The sequence below is a fragment of the Lissotriton helveticus genome, chromosome 5_1, assembly GCF_964261635.1.
Source record: "Lissotriton helveticus chromosome 5_1, aLisHel1.1, whole genome shotgun sequence".
Taxonomy (NCBI): domain Eukaryota; kingdom Metazoa; phylum Chordata; class Amphibia; order Caudata; family Salamandridae; genus Lissotriton; species Lissotriton helveticus.
In genome coordinates this window covers 338,943,580-338,961,075 of record NC_136065.1, presented here as the reverse complement: position 1 = coordinate 338,961,075, position 17,496 = coordinate 338,943,580, and the positions used below count along the sequence as shown (strand labels likewise).

The 17,496-nt window shown below is 40.4% G+C and overlaps 1 protein-coding gene across 4 annotated transcripts in view; it reads left to right on the top strand.

Annotated features, from left to right (window-relative positions):
• Positions 1–17,496, top strand: part of NADK (NAD kinase) — a 412,984-nt gene that overhangs the window by 83,552 nt on the left and 311,936 nt on the right. Inside the window, exon 1 of one of the 4 annotated variants that reach the window (XM_078642449.1) lies at positions 5,283–5,447. The exons of 1 other annotated variant lie outside the window; for it this stretch is intronic. The gene's annotated coding sequence lies outside the window, so the exon portion shown is untranslated. Of the gene's footprint in view, positions 1–5,282; positions 5,448–6,578; positions 6,640–17,496 lie in introns of those variants that run through there. 2 more of the 4 variants (XM_078642451.1, XM_078642450.1) reach the window with 2 other exon arrangements.

Sequence of the window (17,496 nt, the reverse complement as noted above, 5' to 3'; positions counted from 1 at the left end):
AATAGCTTCTACCACGAATTATCTTTATCAATTATGAAAAGACAGCAATGGATTCAGAACGTTGTTGCCAGACTACTCCTACCTGGAAAGCTTCAAGCCCCCATCTCCCCTACCTTGAGGTACCTACATTGGTTACCAGAAGCTCCACCTTCAAGCTGCTCTGTATCATCACAAAGCAATACAAGGAACAGGATCACTTTTAACAAGGAATAAAATCACCAAATACATTCAACAAATGAACCTCCGCTCATGATTAGCACCTCACCTCAAAACCCTATCATACAATAAACAAGCATTTACAATGCAATGGTTTCGCCTTTGGAAAAGTTAGAGCTATTGGCATTGTAAATGACAACATTTGTATTTATGTGTTGGTTTTGAAAGCAGATAAATACATGGCATTGTCATTTACATTGCCATTAGCTTAATCTCTGCAGTCACTCTGCACTCCCTAGCACTCCCTAGCCCTCCCTAGTCACTCTGCACTCCCTAGTCACTCTGCACTCCCTAGTCACTCTGCACTCCCTAGCACTCCCTAGCCCTCCCTAGTCACTCTGCACTCCCTAGCCCTCCCTAGTCACTCTGCACTCCCTAGCCCTCCCTAGTCACTCTGCACTCCCTTGCACTCCCTCGCACTCTGCACTCCCTCGCACTCTGCACTCCCTCGCACTCCCTTGCACTCCCTCGCACTCCCTTGCAGCGGTTTGGTGGCTTTGCTCGCCCGAAAGCTAACAATTGGTTAAGGACAATAAATATCCGCCCCGTAAAGATGACCACTTCGCCCTGGAAGTGAAGTTAGAGTCGCTCAGGAAGTGTCATTAATACGGTGCCCACGTGATCGACGTCCTTAGCAACTAACTAGGCATACGTCTGTCATGTGACCATGTGAGGCTGCGCTGTTAATGTTAGTAATACAAATAATCTAAAACGTGATGAGGTAAGCAACAAGACTGGTCTTTAAATATGTAAACAGAGCACATGCGTGTATTTGGTTGGGTGATTTGATGCGAGGGGCACTGAGAAAGCGGTGCATTTAGTGATTATAGAAGCGACATAAAGGCATCTTTGTATGGTTTAGCTGAGAACGTGAACACATTCCCCCCCGATGCGTTAACGTGAGTTCAAGTCACAGACTCGGGCACATTTTGTTTTTCCAAAAAAAGTATCAAACGAACTAACTTTTTCTATTCGTGCAACGGCCCGATTCCGCCCTGCATTACCGGGGCAATGCTCCATCTTCTTACCTGCGTAGGTACATCCAGAACATTCTGCCCATGATTGTGATGACTCTTTCAGGTGGTCTTACCTGGCCCATGAGTTATTGTAAATGGAAAATCAAGATAAAGGGATTGAGGGTGAGGAAGGGCTGTGGGAACTGGAAAGTCAATTCCTCGTGTTGAATAGTAAGTTTAAAAACAAGTCAGGTCCCGGGCCGGCAGCCAATCACAGCGCGGCCCGGGGAATGACGCCACGGGGGTGTCCCGGGCCGGCAGCGAATGACAGCGCGGCCCGGGACAAAGGGGCGGGGCTTAAAAAAAGTACCAGAAACGCCCCCGAATCGCGTTTTCGCGAGAAAGCGTGATTGACAGCCTCTGTCTCCCAATGGCTAGCCTCCATTTATGGAGCTAGCCAATGGGAGACAGAGGCGGAACCAAAGTCCATATGTAGGATCATGAGGTTTCGCCGTGGGCGGAGCAACTGCTATGCAGTTGCAACGCCCAGGGCGAAACCTAAAAAGACATAGGTGGTACATCTTTACCTGTTCAAGCAGCCAAACTATGGAATACATTACCCTCAAACATAAGATCCACAGATAACTATCTTATCTGTAGAAGAATACTCAAGAGTTGGCTCCTTCCTAGGGTTATTCCTACATAACCACCATACTCAAATGAATGTACAGCATATCCCTTTGTTTGTAAACATTTCTAATTTGATTGTATGTATCCAGGTATGAGTATTTCTTTGTACAAATATACATAACTATGTTTTTTAATAAATAGATATTCTTAAGGTATAAATTACTAATGGATTATATATATTATTTTATGCTTTACATCTTTATAGGTCACTGCATAGTTTTTATAATAGTTTTTTGATTTGATGTCTGTGTTTTATTTATCCATCACAATATTTAAATATTATCACAACTATTTTATCTTCAAGTGCTTCGCTACTGAAATATTGAAGAAAAGATCAAATAAAAAAACGTTTGTTATAAAAATAAAAAAATAAGCTTCAAGTACAGCAACACTTGAAAGTCTAATTTTATACAACTTTAAATCTTGATATATTATCTTCCTTATACATGTATACTCTTTCTATGTAGTTATGTCTCTATATATTTATAACTTTACTCCTACTGTAGAAGGAAAAAAAGACACCTTTGACTCTCTCCAATGCAATACTTTTTCTCCTCCTATACCTCTCTCAATATATCCTTTAGCGACACTCTCTAACTACTCCCAAACCTCAGTCTACTACTATGACCTCCAAAATAATAATTTCTAGATGGTTCTCTGCTCTATCCCTCTTTTGCGCACCCCAAACATAATTTTACTACAATTATCCCCTAAACAACCCTTTCTAAATTCTTCTCTCATGGATCCCTCCGTTGACTCATCCCAAACCTCAGATTACTACTATGATCCCCATAATCCCTTTCTAGATACTCTTCCCTCCTCCAGCTCTCCTTTTACTCACCCAAACCTCATCTTACTATGATCTCCCAAATAACACGTTGAAGACTCTTCCCTTTTCTATCCCTACATTATCCTATTCAATCCAACTAACAGACTTGCATGTCTACTGCTCAAATTAACTCTTATTTCCCTATACTAAACCACCACTAATCCTTCTTGGGTTCAGGAGTAGCAAGCTAGTCACTGAAAAGCTCTTCAACACCATGTATGGGGTAGTGTGCCCTATATAAATTCAATTACAATGTTACAAGAAAAAGTCAAACAATGGCATTACACAAAAACACATAACAGAAGTAACCCTGATCAAAAGACGTCACTGTGGGCACTTTGACAAAGACAATAACATTAGGGGAAATTGTACACACTGTGCTGGAAGTAGGGGGATTCCGCTGGATCCCAGTTCCAGCAGCTATTTCTGGGTAGGATCTGGGACCCAGAAAACCTAGAAAAACATGCTGCATTTGTCCTGGTGTCCTTTTTGGCACCTCGACATAATTTAGCAGCGCCCACAGTTGACTGCATTCCGTTTAGAGCAGCAATGTGCAGGCAGTGAGAGAACGTTTTTGTTTTAACATCCAACTGGCCCAAAACAAAGGTCTGATTTAAATGGTCATCAGCCTTTCTTTTGTTCACTTATAATCCTGACTGGGAACAATCTAGAACCTAACACTTAGACGCCAATCCAGTGGAAGGAAACAAATTGGCATAGCTTGTTATCACTTCACAAGTACTTAAGTGAAACTATGAGGTAGGTTTCTGTTTTCTACTCACTTTATTACATATGTGTTTGCACTATAAGAATACAAAATGTATCAATCTGTATAAGTAATTATGCAAATAGTTTTATATGGCACCTATTTTTTTTTATTCTTTTAAAACGCTACTCATCCCAGTGTAGGATGCAGGAGTACTTTGCATCAAACACAGAGGCACAATAAATCATACAAGAATATAAATTAATATACAGGAAATGGTGCACAAGAGAATGAGAGTTGTAAGGGGAATGAATCCAATAATTTATATTTGCGGACATTAAATGTTAAGAATGAATGGTAAGGAAAAACACTAAGTCAGTGTATTAAAAAAGAACGCATTGATTGGGCGTGTTTGCACCAACAAGACTTTATTATTTTCCAAAGGAACCCTTCTTTGCAACCTTAAAACGACGACAGATTGAAGGGAAAAAATGATCTAAATCCGTGACATACAGTTTTGCATGCAGCTCCTGGATGTCAGTAAATATATCACTGTGCTAGATTAGGACTGCAATTTAAGAACTGGAAGTAAAAAAAAAACTTCTCAGTGTCAAAAGGAGTGGGCCACTCACCTATCTAAATACAATACAGATCTGTGAACTGCAAGTTGCAAAATGTGCTTTACAGCAGGCACACTGTCCTACGAAATGAGACAAAACTTTGACTGGACAACACAGACTCTCTCAGAACTATGGGAACCACTAGTTATCTTACTGCTATTATAATCCCTTCAAAATTGCTGACCACACAATGAGCTCTGCAGCAGGAGTATTAACACTGTAAGATATTTTAAAATGTTGCCTCTGAGAGCAATTTAGTAATCTAGAACATGTTTACTGTTATATACGCCCTTGTTGGCAACTTTTTTGCAGATTTGTTTTTTATAAATAAATGTTTGTTGACTTTCAGACTCAGCTTTTCAAGCTCCGCCCTTTGAGACTCCATCTCCTTTCCTTACCAATTTATTGGTTCCCAGATAATGCTGTTTTAGCTTCAGTCTATCTTCATCTTTCTCCACTCTAATGCAAGTTAATAGGGAAATTAAATACCCCCAGCCCTTTCTCTAAATCACCACTCAGGATTGCCTAAATGTTGGAATGTATGCATTATTAAAATGCAATTACAATTCGGATGACTAGAGATCCCAGATTTAGCTGGACAGTACCAACTTTAAGGATTATCCCGGCATCCATGACTTTTTGCTGAAACAAATGTATGTCCTGGTTTTGAGAAGGGGTCCGGAGAGCAGCATATTTCTATGGCTGTGTTTATTTATTTATGCGATTTTATATAGCGCGAACTTTACCCGAAGGTGTCAGAGCGCTTTACATAAGAACCACTTGAAAAACATAAGGATTTAAGATTACATGCGTTACATAAACGGGTCACCCTAATTAAAATTCAATGAAGTGAGCTCTTTGACTAGGTTAAAGTCACGCCTAACAAAGCAGCAGACTCCAAGCAGGGTCCCCTTCCAAGGTACTCCCCCACCCACGTTAAACTCGTCGCATTGTGGGAGGGCGGACCTGTTCTCGGTGTGCTCTGTTTCCACACTAAGAATAACAAGCCCACTCCCTAACACCGAACAACCCCTGCTACGGAGTCTGCTTGCTCTCATCAGCTCAGCTTTCGCTGTAGCAACAATCCACTCGCGCGCCCCTCCTTCACAACCGGCTGCGTGGACTGCTCACGTGTGGGTTATTCCTTATCTTCCAGAGCAGCGAAGAGGTTACTTCCGGTGCGCTGTCAGGAGCAGCCTCTTCCGGTGCAGCAAGACTTTTTAGTGGATGGATGGGCGGTCTATTTCGAGGCGGGCCAATGTTGCTGACCAATCACAGGACTCTCTGTGAAGTACAGCCTCAAATGCCCGTATGGTTTTATTTCTCTTTTGCTTGTCAAAACAATTTTTAAACCTTTACTTCGGTTTCACGTATTAACTATAGATGATAGCGGCAAAAGGATGTTTGAAATTTTCTGTCAGGAACGGCAGGTAAGGCCCTTATCGGGAACCATGCCGGCTGATTCGAGGGGTTTGCCATGTAGATACTGGGATATAAGTGCACGAAGAACCAGCCCTCACTCTGCTTTGGTGCTCATACAGAAACGTATTTGTAATCTGAGTATGAAGCTGTGTTGTCTATGAAGAATGTACCTGCTCTTGCTGTCAGTGTCAGCTGAGAGAGTCTCTCCTGGGCTTGAATGGCCGTGTGGTTATTTATCATCCGTATCTAATCTATGTCATTCACTGGTGGAAGTGAAAGCCACTGTCGTGTTACCGTGATTGTTTGCTTTGAATACGATTGTGCTTAGTACTTCTCAGCAGGACTGCTTGCTATCTTTTTTAATGGGCCATTGGCAACCGTGGCTGTTATATTGTTTAGTGCGATGGCACCAGCGATGCTCGGGTGCAAGAACCAGAGAGACAGAGTAGAATTGGTACTACGAACCCTCATTATTCGTTTTTAGACAATTAATTATCTTTCATCTTTAAACGTTTTCAAAGGGTTAACAAAAAGACCAGCCATGTGAGGATCTACACCACTCAACAAGGCTTTCACTGCCTCCTTAAAGTTCCCGAGTTTAACCTTAAAAAAAAAGAGTGCCTCAGAAATGTCCCTCTCGGAGCCAAAAGTTTTTTGTACAGATACAAATAACACGGAGTGATGAGTCACTGTTTTTTTCCATAAGCGGCATGGATAGTTAATGATTGAAGTGTTGTTTTTTAAAGTTCACTGAACCAGTCAGCAGTGGATAGAGCTTAAATAATGTTTTCCAAGGGGTTGGGAGATGTTTGGGTTCATTACCAAGGAAGAATTTGCACATTTGTAAAACATAAGCCTTTTATATCCCAGCAGTCAGTTGGGTTAGCCAGGACTTGATACGTTTTAAAACAACTTTACTAGGGGTTTTGGGCATCGGCAGCAAGTTATTTTGGAAGAGTGCAAGTAAAGCATTATAAAGTGCACTTGCATGACATTTATCAAAATAGGGTCAGAAATTAAGACCAGACTAGTAAACTTCCCTCAAACAATTTTTGGCAAGCTATTAGTATTTTTGGTGTTATATTAACACTAGCCTGAAAGAAGTATGGCTCAAAGGTCAGTTTACACTGGGTGTGATTATTCATCCTAGAGCTAAGCGATGTAATGCAGATGACTAAAGCAGAACTCTGGACTTGGGAGGTAGGTGATCCACTCAAAGTTGTTCTTTTCCGGCTATACTTGTAGTCCTGATTTTATAATGGGGACTCTGTTACTTATGTCACAGTTGTGTGAACCTCTGACTGATGAATAGCGATTAGGTCCGAAATTTTATGGAACTATAATAATAAAGTAACAGAAAGAATAATTAACTTGTCAACATCAAATACATCTTTATTAAATAATTCTGAATGTTGATACACTATGGCCACTTTTCAGTTTCAACGAATACATCACTTGATTAGAAATAAATGCGTAAAATAATTTTTTGACCATTAAATGTTATGGGGTTGCCCTGTGTCCCTCAGAACCTGGCTATACAGTTATAAACTACAAACAGTTCTGTCGTGTTGCACAATTCTTCACCAACATTGTGAACATTTTTGACCACTCAATGTTGATGTCACAGGGTCACTGTTAACGTAGACCCAAGCAAGCCAGCAGCTGTTCCGCTGTGAGGAATCTTTCCCATGTAGAGTAACTAATCCAAATTAGGAATTGTATTATTCAATGAGAACCATATTGGATGATTAAGCGGGTGATGCATGCCCCCTGCCCTGCATACTAAGTGAACCCTGACTGGGGTCCATAGTAATACGAAACACATCTTGATGTTGATACTTGACAGGACACAAGCTGTGTGTACCTGACTACATCGTTTGAAGGCTATCCTTTGGTTTGCTACCGTTTAGTCCTGAGGAAGACCCGGTATGATACTCAGTTACTAACACATAATCATAGGGTCGAAACGTCTACAGCATTGTTTTGTGTCCTACTTCAGCTGTCCTATGATATGAAACAAAGAAATAATGATATCCTGAACTTTAAACTTTGGACATCAGGCATTATATGTTTTTATTGTCTCAAGTTTTGTGTGTGACCACTGGGATTATTTCATTCTCACTATTCATTGTATGCATTTTATGTGCTATGGGCAGCTGAATATCAAAAAATTTATGATATGTATAATGTTAAGAAAGTGTTAGTTATGTGACTATATTTAAGTAGAAACTGCTTTTTTGTCGTGTTTGTGGTTTTCTGTTGGATTCATCTTTCTGAAGTAAATTATTGTTCTTAGTCGAATGGATCTTTTTGTGACCTTTTGACAGCAATGTTGGGTGGTCAACATTTTTCACAATTCTTGGTGAAGAACTGCGCCACCCGACCAAACTCTTTGTAGTTTATGAAAGAAAATAATTCTTGAGCTTTGCTTTATTTATGCATGTCCTTTGGGACTCTCTGTGCCAGTACAGATTTCAGACTCAACATTGTACGTGGTTGCCCCGACCAGGGATTACAAATTGGAGACATGCTTCAAGAACAATAATCTTTTGCAGCACTTTTGCTGAGATTATTATTAAACAGATTTGAAGGGCCTATTTTTCTCTGGCATCAATTGTCCTTTCTTTGTAAAGAGATAAATAGGACTACAAGTATCATGATACAAAGACAAAAACCTAGACTAGATCTGATCACACATGGAACTGGGAAACTTGTAAGAGGTGTTGCAGGAACTTGGAGAGCATCTTTGGTTCAGAAATAAGAAGCAATGCAGAGCCAATAGGTCTGGCGTTGGCTGGCTACCATTTTGCCTTTGTCTGTGTTTGCTTTGCCTTGTTTTGTGAAAAACTGTATTGTGATGGACGCTGCAGAACCCTCCTCGATGTAAATAAACATTGACTAACAAAAAAATAATTTATGATCTAAAAATGCAGATATTGCAATAGTAGTCACTGGTACTGAAGGGAACTACTTAGTGTGCGCTATCTGCTCCTTGTGAAATGGTGGAATGCTGCCACTCACACTGAAGTTATCCGTTTTCTGAAACAGACTGCCCATTTTTCCCATGGTGGTTGCTGTAGTGGATAGAAGTAAATAAATGTGCTAGAGACAATAACATAATGGATGAAAAGGGCTGGCTGATAGCCCCTATAAGTTATTATATATAACATTTTAGTAAAATCAAAATGTCTTGGTTAGACATAGAATAGGGCTACCATAAGTTTGTTGAGTTAAGTACATTGATTACCTCTACACCCTTGATCATAGACACTTTTCCCTAGAACTAGCCAATCTGTGGGCTAAGTCTTCTATGCTGCCTCCCAAATTAGTACACATTAGTAACCATTAGTGCTCCTGGTTTCCAGAATCTTCCTGTCTCCCAAAATACTACTTAAATCAGTGTTTTCACGTATTTGTTGTGCGTCTTACTGACTATAGTGCCATAAGTCTGGACTGTAGGCCTGGGCCTATATTGAGGCCACCAAGAGACCTGCATCTCTGAGAGGATGGTTAGACCAAACTTTGTTTATGATATATTCAGGCTCTGTGTGATATGACACATACATTGTACAGTTTGCCTGATCTTTCAGATGAATAGGCCTTCCAGAAGTTTCCTCTTGTCCCCTACAGAGGAGGAACCTATGTGTGACTGCAAGAGAGAGAGTAAGCACAGATGCAGCACTAGACCTGTGCACCGGCCGCTTTGCTGTATGTAAATTTCACACTCTCCATTTCTGTGAGACTGGTGCAGCAGCTTCTTGGTTGTGCAGCATGTACAATTTTTGGCCAAGCCTTGAGCTTTAAATGTTGGTCGTAAAGATCAGAAACTTGCAGTGGTATTAGAATTATTGGAATTGTGGATACATATTTTAAATTTTCAAGTGTACAGTCTCAAATGTGGGTGGCACCCGTCGTTTGTAAGTAAGTTGATACGTCCGTAATCAAGGGGATACATGTTAATAAGTTGATCTTTGCCTACCACTGTTACTGTCTCTTTAGAGTGTTGCATCCTAACTGAGAAGTGTGAGTAACTTGTCAACAGTAAAGCTGCATTTCACTGTTTGACCTTTCTTGCACTAAGCACCTTTCCTTAACAAGAATGTGCCCCCTGCCACTCCTGGCAAGTGCCTTTGTATTGCAGCCAGTGACTCAGCTTCATTTACTGATTTTTAGGTCTCTGAGCCAACGCAAGCGCTGCTCTGCGAGAGATTTAGTATCGGAGTTTTCAAAGTGCTGCCACAGACTTTTGGTGGCCTAGCGCTTGCAATCATGCGCGCGCACGTACGCGCCGCCGCCGTCTGCCTCCCTTCCAGCGCGATCACTTTCACTTTTTTGTTGTGCTGCTGCGCGCGCGCGCGCATCAATAGCGTGTTTTTTTTTTTTTACATTACTACAAGCTTCCCGCATCGCGCGGACAATGCTTGTTTTAAAAAAAACTTTCAGCGCGAGTACAGTTGTTAAAGCATTGGGCCCATTCATAATCTGTTTCTTATCTTTGATGCTACATATTTTCCTCCCCAAGTCCTGCTGTTTTCTTTGCAGCAGACATGTCACTATCTTTTGGAGGATAAGAGCAGCACAATACGGTAATTGAATCAGTATCCCTTTATACATTTTGCGATGCATTCTATATACCTGGCTGTGGTTTTTGCCACAAATGAGCACACACATTAACGCTTCAATGCTTCGTCTGGCTTTTCCACAGACCTAACAAAGCCCCGGCCTCCTATCAGGCATTATAGGTGCAACAAAATAACGATGGGGTTTTTAATTAGAGACTTCTTTAGTAATGTCGGGGGCATTAGAGTTGTCCATGATTGTGGCCAGACATCTGGCGTTTATTGCAGAAACATTTCTACTATCCAATTATCCAGATTGAAAAGCTCTTAGTGTATTGTAGATATAATGTTCTGTAAGCTGTTACCCTTCATGCAAGTCAGCGTTACAGCTAGTTAATTAGTGGAGGGAAACATTTTGCTAGTTTTTCAGTTTGCCTCTGATAGCGAAGTAATTTTGCTTCTGCTACATACATGGCCCTGTAGTTCTTTCTGAGGCTGGGCACCGTTTCAGCGCTTTTTTATGATTTCTCGTTGACTGGATAGGGTTCGTGTTCGGATAGGGGAGGCTAAGTATATTTATGCGTTGTTGGATGCAAGAGATACCTGCAGGTGATAATGTGTTGGGTTTAATATTGGACTCCTGCGGGAGAAGTACAAATAAACATTTTGTCAGGTTGAGGCTCAAAAAATTAATTTGTTCCGTTGCAGTGTAATTGATGGTAAATTACAGTTCCGGTCAGCTCCTTAACATTCTATAAATAACTACAGATCATTCGGTATGCTTCAAACAATTTTTGGGAACATTTCTGGGTCTGCCGGTGTGTAAAAGATGTCTCTGGAAATCCACTAAGAATACCACTGCCACTTGTTTATTTCAATCCGAGGTTAGTGTGCGTTAATTTGATGATAGATGTGGAAATTGGGGGCTGAGAGCTGCTTGGTGTTTAAGAACCCAGTTCCATCTGTAAGGGAACAACAATGACCTCAAAATGACAAGTTTGCTCTAGAAAGGTCTTTGAGAATTATTGTTTCCATGGATTCACTTAATCTGTTATTGCATATTAATCTGTATTGCCCATGCAAACAATAATAAATTAAATGCAGAAAATTACTTGTAACATAGATGAATCGGAGAGTGTAGGGAATTAATCATGTTCTAGATGTGGTTGCAACACTGTGGAACGAACTAATACAGAGCCCCAAGGTTTAATCATGCACTAATTCTGAGGGAAATGCATTGAGTATTGTGAGAGCGAATCAGGTTGCAGGTGCATGCTTGCAAGGTCAGCCCAATTTTGTTTAGCTCAGATTGAATTGGTCCATAGCAAAATATTTGTGAGGTCACCCAAAGATGCAAGTTAAATGGAACATGTATATTTACAAGGTGCATGCTTCAATGTAGGTGATAGCCATGAGTTTAGACCTTGCTATATCTAAAATCACCACTGCAATATGCTTCCTAGTTCTAGGATTATGGAAAGTTCTTCCTTGTTTAGGACTTATTAGCTGTGAGAGTTGCACAACACAATAACCAATTTTCCACACTCTGTTCGAACCTGGTTTACCCATCCCCCGCCTGCTTTGAGCTCCCTGAAATTGTTGATTGCTTCCTGCTACATCGAGGCTCCTGGACTCACCCATCGCTTGACGCAGAAGGCCCTTTCCAAAGCTTGACTGGTCACCTTTCTGGTTGCTTATTGCTATATTTGAGTGTTAAACTGGAACAAATGAGGTGTAACCAATGCCTAGATAGTGTAAACAAGTGTAACAAGCATTGGTGTAGCCAATAGGTCTCACATTTGGGACCTTATAAGTGTTTAGCCATGCAACAGTTGATGTTGCACCAAGGATATTGTGCTGCATAACTAAATACTTATAAGGTCCCAAAAGCGAGACCTATTGGCTATGCCAATGCTTGTTACTTCATGCAGTGCATCTCGAATGCAATCTGTCTTATGTTCTTCTCTGCTACATTAGCACCGGTTTAATTGAGCTAAAGACCTCTTTAGCAAGAGCTAAAGATGTGCCATACAATAACGAACCAGATAAAAGAATAAAAGCTATATGCTCTTTTTTTTTCTGAGTAGAAAACTGATCATACAGAGAAGAAAAATAAATGTTTCACTTAACTAAGGGTCATCTTTCCACCCTGTATCTCTTAGATGTGTGCCAACAATATCAGGTCAGACAACTGGTTACTGTGAGACACTGGCATGTTGTGTTTGTCTCGAAAGGCTGTTAAAGCTTTGAAAGAAAAAACACAGAGGTTAGAATTAAAATTAATAAATGTGTGATTCCCAACTATAACTAGAATAGCTATAGTAGGGCCACTCACTGGGGGGAATGCTATGCAAATGCAGATTGATTAGATCGCATCCCTAAAAAGGTGGTCATGGGTTGCTCTCTGGTAAAATGGGTAGGGTGAAGTGTTCAATGATCCCTCTCACTATTAAAGCTGGAGGTCCTGCTTTGGAGATTAGCTGGTGGGAGTGTTGAGTTGATCAAGGGGGTTCCCTTTCAGATAACAATAAAGTGAATTTGTCATTCTCTTTCTACATTGCAGTCTTGTAGGGGGATATATCCATCAGAAACTTAAATGCTTTATAATTGGGTGTCATGCAGTTTAATTAGTAAGTAAAATTAGGATTTGCATTGGAATCTCTATTTGTGAAGGAATCGGATAATTTCATTAAAAATATATATTTAAGGGATATACTTTTTCTATGAGGTAAGATTAAAAATGATGTAATTGTCATCCCAGTTTACACAATAAGCACCTACGCAATAAGGATTACATGAGGGTTTAGAAGTGCTGTAAGGATACCATGGAAACAAAGAAAATAACCAGGCAATGAGTGTCCAGGAGAAAAACGCAAATAAAGGTTGACAATCAAGTTTTTAGTTCTAGAATGATTTCCTAGAAGCCACCAAGCACTGCTCCTACACGTTGCCTCTGGAAATTTCTCACTGGCTGTTAACACATACCACAAACAGTACTGCACGCACATGCTTTGAAATAAAATTGTTGATTTTGAGCCCATGATATTCCTAGACCACTAAAGTTAAGTGGGACATGACCACAGCTGAATCTTTGTCTGTTAGTGTGTATATAGGTACTTAAAGTCCTGGAAAAGATAATGTATTTACTAAAAGCATAATTGATAAGGCAGCCTTGCTCCTTGATACAGAAAGCAGGCTAGGAAATTCAGGACTCCTCTTTGTTGAACAGGAAAACCTGTGGATCAGGAGTGGTAAACCTAAATGTACTGTATGATACCTGTACACATGAGATAGACTGAAACTGTAATTGGTGTATCCGCAACCTTATCCAGATGAAATTGAAGCTACAACAAGCTTTTTGCAGTAATACCCAGGCTTTCAAAATAAAGTGATGTGCAAAGTATGTAAATTGTGCCTACTGAAGATGGATGTCAGGTAGTTAAAAGTGCATCAATAGTAGGCATCTTACAACACCAGAGTGACACAAATGGTCTTAACACTTCCTAATTCATACATATTGCATACATTTTAAGGATCGTTTATGTAAGACCAGGTGTTACCCTTCCCATGTGTGTAGAAACAAAATTTTGTGTGAAACAAATGAGTATGAAAAAACAACCACCACACGCCCTCAGTCAAAGAAAAAATCCTGAATTAAAAAAAATATTACTAGCACTCTGTGTGTATATCATTTAAGTTAATCAATAGTGTCCGTATCCAACTCGCATACTCAGTTATTGAGACAATCAGTGGTCCAAGATGTAGATTAATAGTAAGTCCTTTATTTATACATTATTCAAATAAAATTGATTTGCTTGTAGCCAAAGGAAAAAAATGTCACAAAAGCCAACGTGTTTCATTCTCCTGGAACTTCTTCAGGGGAATAAAATGTACACAAACAATTATGTAGTATATAAATTCAGATAAAACTAATATTTACGATTTATAATATTAGTACCAACATATCACCTATGTACAGCACATGGCGAACAGATAACTAAAGCATCATCGAGCACTATAACCTTTTGTGTTTTGAAAGTCTGAATCACATTATACAATCACAAGATAAATATACTTGTATGACCTCCATGTCATTTCATATATCTAAGCATAATAGTTCTGAAACGTGAAATGTAAATACAATCTAAACACACTGATATGCAGTCACATTCTAAATCAGACTGATCTAATAAGGAAAACCCAACAGAAATACAGTTAGACAAATCATTGTGAATAAATACAGACATTTGTATGATATTCACTCATATAGACCCAGAACGGTTATATTACACAAGAAAAATCGTAAAGAGTGATAGCACCTTCTATAAACATATCATGGTTATTTTAACACTAGACTTTTATACATTATATTATGTCAGAATTCCAATAGGAAGCATCTGTCAAATTCAATACCTGAAAATGCTATACATAGATATCAACAATCATACTCTATAAAGATTTCCAACTTAAACCTTAGTTCATAAAGCTGAAGAGAGAAGGGGCAGACTCAGTGGGTTTCTACAAGTGGTTGTGTTGTACATCTGTCATATATGTAAGTCACACCTAAGATTCTTGGCCTGATTCTCAAAAATGTTTTTGTGAGTTATTTTGTATGACTAAGCTTAGCTGGGATTTTTTCATGAATTTACAGTAAAACGTACACACGGAAAAAATGTTTGATACATAAAGCTTTTTCCCAATAAGTAAGCATGTCTTACTCCAACAGATGCACAACTAAGCTTACAGTAATCACAACTCATTCCTCAATGCGTCCTTGTGTTATACTTGGATGAGTTTATAAACACGTAATGCTTTATTGTTCAACTATGACTTTTATGAATTCCCTCATGTATGTCTTGTAAACGTTATTACAAAACTTGTAAAGCGCAACATAAAACTCAAAATAACAATATTAATAACTACTGACATAAATGATGTGTGACTCAGTCCTGGATATTGAAATGTAATACACATGGGAATAAGTCACAGTTAATTGAAGAAAAAGCTTTGTGAATTGGGTGTAGATTTCTGTAACAAAATAGCAAACGGTAACAAGATGAGTACGCACCACATGAATGAACCTCATGGCCTAGGCTTTACTCTGTAGAGTCCCAATGTCTCTATCTACTCCTTTGATCACATACCAGATGCACCTTTTTATAGCGCCTAATAATAACACTGCTGTTGTTGTTTTGGAATAGTCTATAAAATTCCATTAAAATCGCTAACCCTCGATCTCCTTTTTCCTGTTTGTTTAATTTCTTCTCCCACCTCTTACTGTGACGCATTCATTCGCGCCTGCATTCCTGCGCAACTTCATGATCTGTTGTCTCCTATTCTATCCCCGATGCCATTCCTCAATTCCTTGTGTTATACTTGTGACTTTATAACTCCTTAATGCTGTTTTGTTCAACTATGACTCTCATGAATCAACTCGTGTACCTCTTGTAAACGTTGTCACATAACATGTAGAGCGCTCTGATACTTTCTGGTCTAGCTAGCGCTATATAAAACTGAAAATAATAATAACGATGTCAAGAAGACCTGCTCTGTGTTAATCAAATCCACATTATTTCAGGCATAATTCGAAATTAGAATCCATAAGGTGTATGATAAATCTCTCTATGTTAAATATTTCTTATCATAAAAGTACCTGGTAATTGATCCCCATAACGAGGTAAATAAGCTAACCCTTAGTCATCCTTCTTCAAATATAAAAGAAGGACAAAAATATCTTATAAGTTTATGTCATCAGCAATAGACATGTGAGGTCAGACATCAAAATATAGTTGAGGGCCGTCAAATCAATCCTAAAAATCAATAAATATATGAATAGTATGTTCTCCATCCAAACATGAACATGCCTTTTTAAAGCCATTAGTAAAGAATGGCATAGTATTTATAATTCTCTATAATGAAACCATTGGAAGTTTCAGCATGTTTGGTAAAGGATACATTAATTAGGCTAAATCATGCTATGAAAAAGGCTTTCCAAAGCAGAACGAGGCCATAAAGATCTGAATCTGCTCAAGACCTCCTCGGTGCGGTGTGTCATTATTACAGAGAACACAAAATACCCACTGAAGAGAAAACGGGCATCGCTTAAAATCACATGACTCCTGTATCCATCCAGAGGAGAAGATATACAGCAGAAATGTGTGCAATTACTAACAGATCCCATAAGGGCAATAATTAACAAGCATGGAGGAGACTGCTGTGTGGGGACTACGAGTCCCAAGATCCTCTAGGGGCATTGGAGGTAGCCCCTGACTCACCTGCTGCCTGTTGCTGTCACAGAGCGCTATCAAGCGCATTTCCAAGACCCGCTGTGTGGAGAGACTGCTGCGTGGGGACTTCGAGTCCTAGGATCCTCCAGGGGCTCCTAGGATCCTCTAGGGGCATTGGAGGCAGCCTCTGACTCGTCTGTTGCTGTTACGGAGTGCTGTAAAGCGCATTTCCAGAACTCGCTGCATGGACCGCGCCCAGACAAAGCCCGGGCGAAGGGCGGGCCCATCTCCGCCCGGAAGAGGCTGCCCCCCCACCCTATTTGGCTCAGTGTCTTTGTGGGCCCTTTTGTCAGGTGAGCTTCGTCCTACTGCTGTTGTGGTGCACCTTCCACCAAGCCGCTGACCTTTTTAGCGAACTCATTTTGGGGCAATTGAGGGCCTAATATGGGGAAGTGGTAAATGCAGGGGAACAAGGACATTGCCCCTCAGCAAACTCATGGCACCACTCTTGACTCTTTCTTGGCTTGTGTGGCATGGGTAATTATGAAAGAAATTGACCTGGATGTGGGGGAGGGCCCTAGCACTTTGCCTTCGGCCCTAGTGGTCCAACCAGTCCTCCACTCCCATTCAGGCCCTGCTGATTCATTCATGGACCCGCCTCCTTCTCCCAGCACGTGGTTCAGGAGAACCTGACCGTGCACTCCTCACCTGAAATTTGAAATAACAGTGTCTGTACACCTTTGTCCAAGAGAAAGCATCAGGTAAAACGTTGTGGGAACCCTAAGTAACAACTTAACATCTTGAGTCACCAGGGCCCTGGGGATCATCAGGCTGACTTGGCATTTCTTGATCCAGACTGGGATAGTGCTTTGGACAGACTCAAAGATGTTATCTCAGTGTGTCACACCGTTGGTGGAGAGACTATAAACTAGAGACAGCTGTTTCTGACTTGACAAAATCTTGCACCATCATTGATGCCAACATCAGTTCTCTTACCCCCTTAGGTTCTGCCAACTCAGCCCTTACTGGCATTCCTGGTATCCAAAGTGGCATGGGTTGACCCCTGGTACCCTCTTCTTCTCTCTACGCCCCTAGTCTCCCTCCTCCACAATTAATGGACAACCCAACTTACCATCTGTGGAGAAGGCTGCAGCCCTTTCACCTAGCGGAGAGCAGCCCAACAGCTCTTTGGCTGGTTATCACAGTGATGAGCCTAATAGGGAGTGAGGAAAGGGACTTCAGCTTGATAAAAGCCCACATAGTCTAATTTT